Below are 16,875 nucleotides of genomic sequence, written 5' to 3'. Positions count from 1 at the left end.
AGCTGCTATCTGGTACAAGTATCAAACAAATCAACCGAAATCCAACCAGTTATAAAGTATTTTGAGCGTACTCCTTAGTTAATGTTAAAACCTTCTCAGGCATCCTGAAAACATTCTATAGAAGTTTTACAAAAATCTGTTCTGAGATAGTGTTTATTCAAATTATTGATAGTTAAGTTAATAATTAGGTATCTGACTAAAAAATAATCTGATGAAAACGCCGATAAATTATTTTGTCTCTAATATCGTTAATCATTAGATCTGTAGTCAAAGACTGAACTATCAATTTCTTGTAGATCCTGAAGATATTGTTCTTCCTTCAGAATACAATAAATTGCCTCCAAATATTAATTAATTTGTATACAAAAATCAATTCAAATATTGAATTAATATTATTTCTTTGACATTTAAATAATTGTTGACAAATTGAAACGTTAAAATATAATTCGGCGAACGTTAATTAATGAAAGAGGTTTTCAGTCGAAAATTGGGTTTAATTAAATTTTCAAACTTCTCATTGATTTATACTTTGATTAATATATGTATGTAACGCTATAAGACGTCAATTTAAGTCGTAGATAAAGCGTTTATTTTATTCCTACACTGGCTATTTCACTGTGTTATGTATCAAATGCCTAATTTTGTGCCTAATTTTAAGCCACGTTCCCTTCCTACCCTTTTCTTATACGGAAAGGATGGGAAAGAGAAGTCGATAGAAGTGAAGGGGTCACATAGGAAGAGGAAATATCCTCTTTCTGAGCGTCCTCTGTCGGTTAAAGGTTGGCAACATATCTGCAATTGCGGATGTCTATGGGCAGCGGTCCCTTTGCTGTTTAGGCGGACTAAGATGATAGCTTGCTGGTTTGCCACCTTATGATATTAAAAAAATCATACTAATATTATAAATGCGAATGTTTAGATGGATGGATGGATGGATATTTCTTTGAAGGTGTCTCTACAACGGCTCAACGGATCTTGATGAAATTTGGTACAGATGTAGATGGTCTGGAAGAACACATAGGCTACTTATTAAGTTTTTTTTTATTCCGCACGGACAGAGTCGCGGGCGACAGCTAGTTATCTAAATATAAACATATTTGCAACAACTATTCATTAGACGAAAAGAGTTACAACTCTTCTGCGATCTCTTAATAACTCTCCTAGTCTGATGGGTCGCAATGCCGCATTGAACATCACACTGTTGTATAATACTACTTGTACATAAATAATATATATCTATATCAACATAATATATATTAATATATATTAACATAATATATATCTATGTAAACAGCACTTTGTGAACGCGTGCCGATAATGGCAGTGGATTGTTTATTAGCGACATAAACGAGATAGTGTAATAATTATCTCGTTCCATTGAATATATTGTGTCAATAATGATGAACGGAATGTTTAGTGTTAATCTATGATTACTAATTTCATAACAACCATAATTCCGTATATTAGTGAGTTGGGGCAGAAAAATGTATTATTAATAATACATATTTTTTTCAACCATTTGTATTTAGCGGGAGGGGGAGATGTATAGTAAAAAAAATATCCGTTTTCTGTACATTTTACAATTTGTATACCGGCAAACTTTTTGTAGGCAATGTTCCTTTTGATATTTTAGCCAAATCAGGTGGTCGCTTAGTCGTTAGTCACCTATAAGATCAGAGCTTGCTGCTGACAAAATGGCCAGGAAAAAAGTTAGAGATATGCTAAAAAAAACAAAGCAACACTAATAATATTAATTAAAAATTTTGTTTACAATCATTTTAATTGGATCCGTGAGGTCGATACGATTAAGTCACACCGAAAGAAATATTCCGTTGTTATGGCTGGGAAAATTATTGGTATCAACAAATATTTTACAATTTATCTCTAAGGTCAAGAACCTGAGAATAATCGAATATTTCTTAATTACTTGACAAAATATCCTAACACAACAACTCACGCCTGTAACCTAAAGGAGTAGGCAGAGATCACGGACCTCCATTCGGCGTGGCCAAACGAACCTCCGTAATCTTTTAGCCATATCGGGAGACGGAATGTAACGGATGACGAGTCACTTCACCTTCTTTTTCTCTTGGAAATTCACACACATTATCAATATATAATAGAATATCCTATTAGGATTGATTACTGTTTAAATTGTTTAATGTTTAACACAAAAGTATAGACAACGTTGGTCATTTTAATTCTATTTTCAGTGGAGATAAAGTCGAGTTAGTAGTCCCACAGTCAATGGATTACTAGTGCTTAATACTTACTAATATTAATATGGAACACGAAGGAGAATATCTACGAATATATTTAAATATAATATTATAAATACAGTAAGAAAATTAAATTATTATTATTAAATTAATACCTTGAAAATTTAACTATAAACAAGAATTTTTTTTTTTAATCGAAATGTGTTTAAATTTATGCGAAAAATTAGACATAGATTGTAAATTTGAACATTATGCATTGATGTAAAAGAGTGTTAAAGGGAAAAATTGTGGGATTATTGATGTTTTACTACTATTTGTTTCTCAACTCTAGCTAATACTAAATTGAATACAAATAGGATTTAATAATATAAAATAAGGATTCTATTATCAAAGATAGCAGATGTAATATCTACGTGAGCTTATCCCAGTATTGCTGACATTTATTGCAATACAAATCAAATCGATCAACTTTTATTCGCTTCTGATATAATATTGTTTTGTTACATAATTATTTTGTTTTCCTTATATATTAACTACAATTATAATTTATTGTTCCAGGAAAGAAAACAAAAACAAGACTAGAACTATTCTTATAAAACTATGACTTTTAAGAGTCAGGATCAGTCAAGCGCACTTATTACCCTCTGTGAAATGACAAAGAACTTGCTTTTAGGCTCGTTTTGTGTGTGTTAATTTGAGTCAGTAAGGATTCATAAATTCATTTCAATATTACGTAACTGTACGAATGATATGCAAATGTGATTGGTGTCTTTATCTCACCCCCTACAAAAAGTGGTAGAATTTATTTATTAAAACGGTGGCTCTCTGCCTAGTCCATTTCTCTATAGTCAAAGATTATCTACGTAGTATGCAAACATCATTAGATTATTCAAATGATACTGTTTATTTGTTTTTACTATTGCGAAACGTAAAAACAACATGTCTGACTAAATATTATATACATAAATGTTTAAATATGTGTACATGATATCATATACAAGTCACATATTTGAACAATCAAAACACAATCTAGGGTAAATATGTGATTTATATATTACATAACTGCCTTATTTATCTAGGTCATACAAGTAAATATCGTTTTCATGTTACAATTAGTCAAGGTTAGATTGTGTTAAATATGATCTTTGGGGTTGGCCTATACTCAGCAGTAGGCGTTACGTGGCTCAAAAGAATGCTAAAATAATTAAAATTAAAAAGACCTATTTAAAAGTAATCTTATATAATTTTCTTGTAATATAAATCAAAAAAATATCTTATACATCAAAGTGATTCAAACGAGCCTATACTCGATGTGATTGTGTCGTTTCATTGCGAAGGGTCTATGGCCACCTTCCAGCTTCATCATCAAATCACCATCATATCATCATAATATTGCATTGTCAAGCGATTTACTCATACATGCAAAATTTTAGCTCAATATGTAGCCGGGAAGTGAATGAAATTTCATTTACAAAATTTGATTTCGTGCTTCGGGACCTATAAAAATTAAAAAAAAGCTTGTAATAGGATCATCTTATTGATTTACTTAAAAAGATTTAGCGCTATTAAAATAAATATTGCCATGTGTAAATCTTTGATGTCAATCCGTTGTATTTTTATCGTAGACTAGCTGTCGCCAGCGACTCCGTTCGCACGGAATTAAAAAGTAGCCTATGTGTTCTTCCAGACTATGTTCTACATCTGTGCCAAATTTCATCAAGATCCGTTCGGCCATTACGGAGATACCTTCAAACAAACATCCATCCATCTATCCATCAAAACATTAGCATTTATAATATTAGTAAGATAGAAACAAATTGTAATAAAATGTTATTAAAAACAAAAATAATCGAGTTATCGAGTCATTTATATCTGATAGACAGTATTTAATCTTTTTTTTGCACTTTGGATTTTTCCGCTTACAAATTTAATGGACTAGGTATATAAATATAAAACACTTGTTGTACGCCTGAATTGCATGCACGAGTAACGTGGTAGAGTAATAGATTAATAAGAATAGGGATGTCACAAAGAGATATATAATTTAGCAGAATTAAATCATAGTAACTAACAACAAAATCGATCGATAAAATAATTGAATCAATATTCGTTACTTAACAAAGAAACCAAAACGAAGTACAAAAATTATTCAATCATCTTCTATCGTGGGTTTCTAGACTAACTTAAAACTAGTTGTCGCCCACTGATTGAACTTCGACCACAATTTACAGTAAAAAATAATTAAATTTTTATGCACCTCTACTACATATTATCTTTAAATGTTTCAAATGTTCTCACAATTTCCTTAGAAATATATGGTATGATGTTAAAATTTGTAGTTGTAATTACAGTCAAGCAACCAGGTGGTGTTCCATTTTAAAGGCTACAGTCGTTTAAATGATTCGTACGCATTGAGACGACGACGAGGAACAATAACCAACAGGACGCAGCTTTTAAATGTGTCTGTACGAAAAAAGGTCGGTCTCCGATACGCGGCTAATTACTTTTTATTATTATCCTGTTGTATGAGTAGCACACTGCTACCTAATTGGTTATTTGTAAGAAGAGGCGGTGTTTGTCTCGTTGTACATGAAACACCGTGGAGTTCCGCGACTGTACATAGTGTTAGTGAAGACAAAAAAAATATTTTTAAGCATTGTTGAACAAACAATACTTGTTTGTAAACACAGTACTACGACATTTGATAGTAAGTAATAGGCAAGCTTGTTGTTGAAAACATTGTTTATAAAATGTTATTACGTATTAAGTTTAAATACTTGCGACATTATCACAATATTGACGTGAAAAACACTTTAAAATATATAAGAGTGCCACACTCATAGTTTATTTAAAGACTACTTAAATAGTCGCTTAATTATATTTCTCTCATCAAATGAACACAGAAGAGTCTCTCAGTGGCCACTTTACTTTAAGGACTACAATAATTTAACAAACAATTAAAAACAAACCTTAATATATTATATAAAATATAGTTATTATTTTAATCTCTCTAATAACCAATTGGTTAACTAATTACGGAACTAGTTGTGGGTTTAAATCTCATTCGACTATTGTCGTGAAATATGTATTCTAATATATAAAATTCTCGTGTCACAGTTTTCGTTGCCATACTCCTCCGAAACAGCTTGACCGATTCTCATGAAATTTTGTGAGCATATTGAGTAGGTCTGAGAATCGGCCAACATCTATTTTTCATACCCCCCCCCATTTTTTAACTGCGCGCGGACGGAGTCGCGGGCGACAGCTAGTATATAAATACAATTATAATTTTGACAACCCTAATGCCGTTTGTGATACGTGTTATGTTGGACCTATCATATTACGTTTCCTTTTATAAACAATCAACATTTATGAATATGGAATTTTCCCGCTTTTATTTAACGTTTATTTACATCGTTATATGAGTTCAGTAATCAACATAATCTATGAAATGTTCTGGAAATTTCTGTAATAAGTAAAATATTACATTTTCCAGCCTGGTTTGTTGTACTGTTGTTACAATATTCAAAGTTTATTACAGGTCGTGGTAAGCGCGGCGCATGACTGCTGAGGTGAATGCAGCGTCCGCCCACTAAATGTGAAAAAGCACGGATTTACCGCCTCTCGCATCCTTTAACGTCACGCCTTTACTTACAGATGCGTTCTGCACAGCGTTTCGTGCAAATTTACGAGCCGCAATAAAGTTTGGATGGAACAATACCTATCCTGTAACGCACAAAGTTAAATAACATGAATTAGCTATGTATACAGATTGTGAATATTTTAAATTTTCAAACAGTAACGACTTAGTGACTTTAAGAGTAGAGCATACAATACCCTTAAACGGATGGACGGATGTTACGGATGACCATGGACGCAGGATCAATTAATGTTAGGAGATCCTCTGCACAGTTGTCCTCTTTTCCTATAAAAAAAACTGCATACTTATTTAACAATACGTATACTGTAATAAGTCTAAGTGGCTTTGTTACATATTTTGTTTTATTTTAAACCCGAAGACAAAGGCGAGAAGAAAGAGACTCTGAGAAATGTGAATACGAGACTATTACAACGCCACTCAACATTCTTGAATGTTTGACGTCAGTTTTTTGCAGGAAAAGGTTATTTTTTATAGATGGTTAAATATATAATATATAATAATTTATTATTTAACACATTTAGTGCCACCGACTCTGACCACCCTGCCAGTATGTTTTAATTCGTAAAAATTGTAGTGCTATTGAACGTGTTAAATAAAAACTCAAATTATCATTGGCAATTGACCTAGGAGAGAGCTATGCTCGCTGCTCTGTGGGGACACTGCCGGATTCCCAGGTTCGATTGTAAAAAAATAATTAAATTCCTATTATAAATAAAATAAAAAAGGATACTCTCGTACAAATTGTCAGCAGAGTGTATTGTAACTCAAACCGGTTGAACAATTTATTGATATAAAATCGTGGAATTGTACACGTCCTTGACAATGGCAGTGCAGTCTGACATCGCTCTGAGCATATCGATTGATCGAATCAACTGGACTGTGATCATTGCCCGACGGACAGACAGATATACATCGGGGCAACCTTTTGACATTTTACTCAAAAGAACACGCGATCCGTACCAATGTATTGAATGTATTGCTTTTTTTTTATAACAAACAACTGCATTGTTTTTTTATAATAACTAAACAAACCCTTCACCACAATCCCACTCTACTTTTGAAGACACCAGCACTTGGAACATCGATTACGGAACTTGCTTCAAGATGTCTATCTCCAACTTCATGAGGAAAAACATCATGTCAATAAAAAATATTAAATAGCCTATGTGTTCTTTCAGACTATATTCTACATGTGTGCCAAATTTCATCAAGATCCGTTGAGCCGTTACGGAGATACCTTCAACATCCATCCATCCATCCATCAAAACATTAGCATCTATCTATATATATAAAAGAAAGTCGTGTTAGTTACACTATTTATAACTCAAGAACGGCTGAATCGATTTGACTGAAAATTGGTGGGCAGGTAGCTTAGAACCAGGAAACGGACATAGTTTTCTATTTTTTGTCCCGCGCGGACGGAGTCGCGGGTAAAAGCTAGTTTATAATATTAATAAGATTAAATGCGTTCTTATCTAATATTATCTAAATACAGAATGCGTCATTGTATGAAATTGTAGAAACGCAGTATGCAAAGGTCAGACAAAGGTCAATCGCGTCAAGATTAACCTGTATGTCAAATCAATATAATGCTTTATGTAATACCGGAGAATGTGCCTACGCAGTACAATTATCGATTGACTTGCTACTTCGATAATTTAAATTTTCAATAGTACTGATTTAAAAAGGAACATCACAATATATCAGTGTATATTTCTAGTATCTAAATAATTTAAAAACCTTTTGTTATCTGTGTATTGCAGTAGTTATGCTCATGATTACATAACCAATATTTCAGCCATTTAATTGTCTTTTTTCTTCCTCTCGAAGCTTCATTTTTTCACTATCTTGTAACAGGCATTTAAGCTTGTCTCATTATTATTAAATATATCACATTAAAAAGCAATGTAAAAATTTAAAACTGTCACGAATGATAAACATGATTTTGTGCAAGAAATAAAAGAGTTAACTAAAGTCAAATGAGGTCGCGGAGTATCGACTTCCTATTGATTTGGAATACTACCGAACAGTAATCATTCTGTCAATTGAAACTGTACAGAGTAACTTGCACAGATGCATCTGTTTCCAAAGGTAATTAATAACCTATATAGAGTACTCAAATAATTAAAATTTTAAAGTCAGTGCATTTGCGATTCCTCTGGTATTGCAGATGTCCATGGGCATCGATGAACACCTTGGTGTTCCTACTGCTCGTTTGCCCCCTTCTCTTATATAAAAAAAAATAAAAAATAAAATATAATACACATATTGAAATAATCTTCTCTTTAGGTAATAATCGGCTTTTGTTTAATGTATGGACCTGTCACTTCTGTCAAGCTGTCAAAGTCAGAACAAAAACAACAAAAGAAAGATCTTGCTCGTCTTTCTTTTGTTTCTGTCGTAAAGAAGGCAAAAAGTAGCTGCATGTTTAAAGGATAGCATTATTTTTATTTTGTTTTTACTGTGGGGGACTAAAACGTGGTGCTCCGACATGACATGGAGATATAATTCTGTTGGCAGTGGGCAAATATTTTATCCTATCTATTTTCATTGGTATTGTGCTATTACGCATTGTTACGTTTCGTACGAGTTGACAGTTTTGAATAATTCTAAGCAAAACTTAATAAAAGCCTGTAGACAATGTAGAGTTATTTTTGTCTCGACTGTTGCGCGAAGTCTATTTCTGTTTATTGTTATGCCCTCAGCTTGTATTCACTGGTCGTTAGAAACTTTATGCTAATTTTATTACTGACAATGTGTACAAAACCCACGTAGCATTAAAAATCAATAACAATAAATATTTATTCCTTTGGGTTTGTATACAACTATATTGGATAAGTATTTTAAATGAATTTGAATATTCATGCGCAATAATAAAAACTGAATATGACCGAACAATAAATTGCAGACTTTTATGAACTAGTTACGTATGCAATTATAGATAAATAAAAAATTAACAGGTTAAAATGCATACTTCTTTACCCTAGAGACAATATGATACGTATACATCTGTAAGATGTACCTAGTCAAAAATACAGACAGATTTTATATATTGAATTATCAATCAATTCGATTCATACTCAGAGCAAATAAACCAAAGTCAATGCCCGTACATTTGAGCTGATAAAAAAGCAAAGCGTCGACGTTTTAGTGATGCGATGGAAATTTTCAATCTACTTAACTGATCGCTTAGTAAACTGATTCTTTTTTGATTAGTAAATTGACCCTGCATTTGATTCATTATCAATGCTTTGATTCTATATTATGTGGTACTCAGGGTATAAGCACTTGCAATCTGCAGGTCCTGGGTTCGAATCTCGACATGTACCAATGTGTTTTTCGATTTTCGATTTACATATGTACATTTATCTGACGTTTTTACGGTGAAGGGAAACATCGTGATGCAGCTCGCACATATGTGTGAATTCCCAGGAGAAAAAGACAGCGACGCGGTTCGCCACCCGTCACGTTTCGTCTCCCGAAATGGCGTAAAATGAATTGCAGAGGTTCATTTGGCCACTCCCAATGGAACTCCTTGATCTCTGCCTACCCCTCTGGGTGACATATGACACGGTGTCAAACCGTGTCTTAACTTTTAATAATGAAATTTAAATTTAATAAAAAAATAAAAAATTCAATAAAATTTAAAGTTATAAATTAAAAAACCAAAAATTAAGTAAAACGTTATAAAAGTGAATGTAAACTGTCAACAACTTGTGCATCACGATATTTTTTCGTGTTTAAACGACGTATTACATGTGAACAAAGTGATGACATATATAACGTATAATTTACAAGCTATTATTTATAATTCTGCACGTGCCAACAACTATAAAAGCGTACACAAATCGCATATCGCCACAGAACATTTTCGCCTCCGGTCTCGTTTAGTCTCACCGATAAGACTGAAATGTATACCGCATAACACTACGCGCTATTACCATCTGTCATAACACAGATAAAAAAAAACTGAATTCACTTTGAAGTTCGAAGCAAGGAGGTTTTTATCATGGACAAAAGGTTGCTGATTGGAAGTGCCACACGGTACATTGCAGGCAGGCATGCAGTCCAAACTGTGTACTGGAGAAAATCTGCAGATGGCAGAAATGGACTCGTCAAGACATCGAAGATGACCTTCTTTGGAAAAAACGAAGGGCCCAATAAAGTGGACAGCGGAGAAATGTTTGCCAGAGTCCGTGATAAATACGCCATGTAGATAGATACGTTATTTATTCATAAAACTGTGATAATATTTTTGTACGTTTATTAGTTTTTATTTGAAGTGTTTCTACGATTATTTATGAAATGTTTAATGTACTTACATTATTATATTTATAACGATATTAAACTTGTTTTAAAATATATTTTATGGAAATATCTTCTTACCTTTTCCTCTATAGAGGGTTAGCATTATCTACTCTTCCATACATCTTTATCAGACGTCATTTTATCAGATTTAATTTCCTTCTTATTTATATCTTATTTCAGAATCCATCCATACTCTCTTGGATCTTGCTCCGTTTGTGTAGTTTTTTTTCATTGAAAACACTCTTTCAATTGTTTCGTAAATAATTTAAAATAAAGATGTATTATTGCTAACAGAACAGTACAATACAAAGTACAATATACAATCTCACCGTTGAATTATCTGAAGATAAGATATGATGTCAAGTGTACAAACATCTTTATTAGTAAACACTAAACATAGCGATAAATAATAAAGTAAAATTCAAACTTTATTTTGTGTTATGAATGACGCAGCGACTCGCAGTGATGTCGGTGAATAGTTTTATTTCAAAAGAATGATTATACCATCTGAGAAAATTGATGTTTAATGTTTGTTAGTCGAATGAGCCAGCTCGTTCGTTGCAGTACCACGACCACACAGAAAAAAGGCGTGGAGTAGAAGTAATAATTCTAAGTTTCGTCCGAAAGGTAAATTTTAGTCCCCTTTCCCTTTCCAGCCTTTTCTAAGGATGAGATATTCTTATAGGAAAGGCGAAATGAGATGAGATTCGACGGAGGAGGGGACGCGATGGAAGGGAAAATATTCTATTTCCGTGCGTCTCCTCCTCCGTCGAGTAAATGTAAGCACGCTTCTGCAATTGCGGATTCTATGTGCAGCGGTCGCTTGACCATTTCGAGGAATTCAATTGGCCGCTTGCTCATTTGCATTTATAATATAAAAAATTTACTTTTACTGCGTGAGTAAACACTGATGGATTACAAAACACTAGTCGTTTTTATTCAAATGTACAGTCTAGCAGACAAATGATACGCTACATTTCACAACGTAAGTGTTCACGGATGTTCTTGTGACAGACCATTTCTCTTTCGCACACCGTTTGAAAGATGAAACTGTGAATTAAGCTGAACTAATACAAGTTTTTGTTGATTTAGTATTCATATTTTTGATGAATGTTTCATTAATTGTTTTAAATACATTTTGGATAGATGAAATATAATTTAAGATGTATTTTTATCATCATATTTTAAGGTAAATCTTTAGATAAAACAGTTGAAGTAAATGCACAGATATTAAAGACTTTAATAATAATTAAAACAAGACATGTGTGAGTGATCTTATTTATAAAAACTATGTATTTCTCTCACATTTCAGGTTCTTTTAAGCATTCATCTAGATCTAGACACACGTCTTTTCTATATCGAACTTTGTAGACTGTCATTTACATTGACATCTATATCGATGAAAGAAAGTCGTGTTAGTTACACTATTTATAACTGAAGAACGGCTGAATCGATTTGACTGAAAATTGGTGGGCAGGTAGCTTAGAACCAGGAATAGGACATAGGATAATTTTTACCCCGTTTTCTATTTTTTTTTTATTCCGCGCGGACGGAGTCGCGGGTAAAAGCTAGTAATCTATATATATATATATATAAAAGAAAGTCGTGTTAGTTACACTATTTATAACTCAAGAACGGCTGAATCGATTTGACTTAAAATTGGTGGGCAGGTAGCTTAGAAACAGGATACGGACATAGGATAATTTTTACTCCGTTTTCTATTTTTTTATTCCGCGCGGACGGAGTCGCGGGTAAAAGCTAGTGTTATATATTTATAGTTTCAGCTAGGCTTAAGTCTATGAAGGTTTTAATCCACAACAACATGGCTGATCAAAGTCCAGTACTCTATGTACACTAGAGATTAAAATTGTACATATGTCAATGTTGCCGCACGTTTATTTAAAGGCGTTTTTACTTTTAGTGTGTAATTTAGTAAAAATATTCATACTTAACTTCCTACATTCATACATGTCATATGAAGTAGCCTTAGCGTTTATTTATTACAAGAAATCTATGATAAATGAATCTAAAATTTATTTTAATTCAGTGATGCGCATTTGTTATTTGTAAATCAAATATCATTGTACGACCAAGAGAAATGTTAGTAGTCTTCGTGTACAATGTACAATTGCTACTTGCTTCTGACGTCAGCGCGTGTTTGCGGTTGGTAAATCGTACTAATATTATAAATGCGAATGTTTATATGGATGTATGTTTGAAGGTATCTAAGAAACGGGATCTTGATCTTTGGCATATATGTAGAACATAGTCTGGAAGAACATATAGACTACAAACTACGTTTTTTTTAAATACTGTGCGGATGGGGTCGCGAGCGACAGGTAGTTACTTTTATAAATTAAAGTTAATGTCGGGAAATCTGGTGTCAGGATTTCTCTGGAGACGTGAAGGATTTAATAAAATAGTACACGTTAGGAATTAGAAAGTTTGCAGCTTGTAGAGTAGCTTTAATTACTTCTTGCTTTTGTACAAGGTGAAATTTTTTCCCTGGATTTTCTCCACTTTTTATTTCGTAATAAATTTTGTACTTCCACATCTTACTTTTACCGTAATTATACATATAAACAATTTCTACAATCCATAACCGTGGGTTTCCACCGCCGAAACATATGTATCAAAACATATTTTTAACTTTGTCTTTTTCTGCGAGAACGAGAGAGCTGACAATTTGCTTTCGTACACTTTTTTATGATATAAGGTGGCAAACTAGCAAGCGGCCACTTGAATTCGCAGTAATAGCAAAATGACCTTTGCCCATAGACATCCTTAATTGCAGAATTTGCAGCGTTGCACCGTTGCCTACCTTTAATCGACAGAGGGGGAGACGCGCTAAAAGAAAATATTTACCCGTCCTATGCAACCTCTTCTCCATCAAATCCTCTTCCCCTTCACATACTTTCCGTATAAAAAAACGTGGGAAGGGAAAGAGGACTAAAATTTGGAATCCGGCACTCACACTCATCAGATGAAACGCGGTATTACTTCAACTTACGCTTTTCCCCTTGTCTTTTGTGTAGTACTTCATGGATACTTAGGTACTTCACCGTTAGAGCCGGCCCATTCGTGCAACAGACGTTGTTGCTAGGCGTCTACCACTGTTAACCCTTAATTCGATGGTGTCCAGTGTGACGAACAACTAATTAAAAAAAATCTACTGAACTAGTTTAGAGAAAAATACATAAGATTTTGATTTTACTGCATAGGTAACATATAACAGATTTAGTAAAAAATATAATTTGAATAATAAAACACTCAAAATGTCAGTTTTTGTCGAAAGTGGCGTCGACGCCGAAGTAATCTGTTTTGCTCAGGGTGTTTTGTTCTATTTTTATTGATTTTTACTAACTTTTAGACCATGTCTGTATTAATTTATATTGCTGATATTATATATATCTAGAAAATAAGATAATCACGAGCTTCTACACTCATTTTCACTATTTTATCTCGCTCTAAATCTCTTGTCCGTCACACCGGACACTGTCGATTACTACGTGAAACTAGCTGTCCGGTGTGACGAACATTGCCAAATACGCTACGATTAACGCCTTTTTGTTACATTTATTGTTTTTTGCACAATATCACATGTGGTTGAATGTATTCTTCTATAAATGCTTATTTTGTTGTTTTGCGTTTTTACAGAAGCATTTGCATGGACGCATTAACAAGATTTTAGCTTTAGTACCAAAACATCGTGCCCCATCTGAAGCTAGTAATAAATCACCAAATCACCCTCACCAGATTCATATTTTTCATCTTCTGCACCTTCAATAACTTCTTCTTTGGAATGGCTTAATTTATTAGACATTGACGAATTTGAACATGAAAGAGACTTTGAGCCCTAAAAGTAGTAAAAAGACTACTGTCTTTTGCATGAAATGTGACGTAAGACTATTTTTTACAGGGAAGAACCCTCGTAATTGCCATTTGAAATTTCATACAAAATAATTTTTATATTCATAGTCATATTTGATTACAATTATTAATTAATTTTTGTTTTTGGTGTGTATTTGTTGTATTTATCATTTCTGTTAGTCATTTGGTAGAGTCCGCCCCAACGGACATGTTGTTTCGTTACATACTTGACAATGTCCGCTGTGACGGACATGTGGTTTATCATAAACTGTCCAGCACTAATTTTTTTTAGCATTTTTCCTGTACTTATTTCATATCCAAAAATATGACTTTACTATAAAAAAACAGTTTTTTTGTTACAAAAAATTTCGTCGAATTAAGGGTCAAATACAGCATAAACTCACCAGAATGGTAATTGCCATATATACAAGTACTTGTAAGAAATGAGAGAGGTGTGTCAAGTACTGCACCAAATGAAAGTCCGTAATCTCTACCTACCCCTCTGGGTTAGAGGCATGAGTGAAGTTTGTATGTTACAATAGTGTTTTGGAGACACGTTAGTTTATTATGCTGCTCATAATAGGAGAAAAACTATTTTTAAAAATATTCGGATAATAATTCCAAGAATCTTTATATCAAAAATAAACAGAATTCCGTAAACAACAAAGTCATTGCAATACCGAAAAGAAATAAAGTACAAAGCCTTTTAAAGCAGCAACTGATGAAAAACCCTATCTCGGAATTGCTGATTTGAACTGGGCAAGACAAAGACACGTCTACTTGTTCATATCATTGTTGTATTTCAAAAATATTAAAACCTTAATGCCAACTTGATTGTTACAAAACGTCGATGGAAATAATAAAAATATTCTTTAAGGGTTATAAATAAATGTGACTTTAACCTCAATTTAACTTTAAAATTCAATTGAAAGTAATGTAACTTATTTATTTAAATAGAAAACATTCTTAACAGCTTCTTGACTCAAACTTTTATAAGGTAAGTCAAAACAAAGAGAAGAATTCTACTTCACTGATGTATACATCATCCAGACTAGTTTTATAATGTGTTTTATTTCAATATCTTTACAGTATATTTACGTTTCATTATAAATGATTACATTTGTTAAGGCATTATTAAGTTGTAGCAAGTCAATTAGTAGTCTCACTCGAGAAGTAATAACAGTAAAGAGATGTTTTGTCCGCTAAACGAAACAAAATTGAGCTGAGAACAAAGGAAGAGGGGAAACATCTAAATTATTGTATGCCACTCCTCAGGCCTTAATGCCAGTAATGTTAATGGCCCACTAAGTTTTCGTCTTTGCGTGACTTTCTCTAATAAAGAAGTTACTACGAGTAGTCACATTTGAATGCCCGTGTGTACTTAGGACGGCTTTGACCCTTTTATTTCATTACATTAAACATGTTTAAAATGTTATTACAATTGTTATATGTACAAAGTAAGACTTCATAGTCTTTGACTGCCTTGTATGCTTTTTGAATAGAAACTATGTTATATCATTGAATTATTTCAAAGTTTCGTTGCTTTAGAGTTAACCGTACCGACAAACTGACCGTCCTTTTTGTGAGATTTTTGAATATTTTAAAAACAATGCGGATGTGAAAACTTGCAATTTTAATAAATAAACAATGTTAGTAGATATTTAACATTCATGCTACTAAAGTGAAACCCACAAACTCCGCAGGAAGAGCAACCTGATGCGGCTGGGAGATGATTGGAGCTCCAAACAAGCGTATCTCGGGAACCCGATTGGCTTGACTGACTTGAATGGTAGGAGATACCGCCGGACAGGCGGCGCTGGCGATCTTTTTGTGTCGAAGGCCAAGACTATAGGTCGCTGGCCAGGACAGTAAGTATGGTAGGAAATACATATTGCAAAATTTGAAAACTTTAAAGAGAATTTGATAACAAATAACTCTAATTAACAAATTCGCGAACTTTCGTATCTTCTTAAAACGAAATTTAATTCCCTAAGAAACAAGAAGTGTTTTAATTAAAAACCCTCGCAATATATTTCAGAGAAACAGCTTAAGTATTTTTAAAACCAACTACATTTACTAAATTATTTACTTAAGTCAGAACCCGTTACTTGAATCCTCTCTCTTGCTTTATTCAGGATTACATTTTCAAATGAAAAAATATCTTTCTTGTGTCACAATTTAACGTTCTGAAGTAAAACTAATTTTGAATTACTTATTCATATAGATTTTAAAGAAGTAACTATTTTGTTCTTCGTAATTTAAAAAAAATACTAAAACGACTTTTGTAAAGACTTAAAATAATTTATCTTTCAGAATTCGAAATAAGTTTTCCAAAAAATAGATAAAAATTATGTAGAACTAGCTGTCGCCCGCGACTGCGTCGGCGCGGAATTAAAAAAAACCCTTAGTAAGTAGCCTTCCTTATGTGTTCTTCCAGACTATGTTCTAGAGCCGTGCCAAATTTCATGAAAATCCGTTCAGCTGTTCCGGATATACCATCAAACAAATATTCATCCATCCATCTACATTCGCATTTATAATATTAGTAAGATAAATTTTGCGTATAATTTAATTAATTGTCATATCTAGATTAAGGGCTCGCCAGAGGCACATCAGTTCGATCTGTTATTTATTGCGTTAGCGTAATGAAGGGTACATTAGAGATTTCACTGTAAGTATAGAGGTAGACTGCTCTTATTGACATGTTTCGATTCGATATCTACCTCTGTTATTATCTTTGGTATTTAAAAATGAATAATTCATTTAGTTTTAGAACTAATTTTAATTACCTTAGGGTAAACGATCCAAAAATAGCAA

Source organism: Papilio machaon, chromosome 11 (genome assembly GCF_912999745.1).
Source record: "Papilio machaon chromosome 11, ilPapMach1.1, whole genome shotgun sequence".
Lineage (NCBI taxonomy): Eukaryota > Metazoa > Arthropoda > Insecta > Lepidoptera > Papilionidae > Papilio > Papilio machaon.
Note: the sequence above shows the minus strand (reverse complement) of the source record.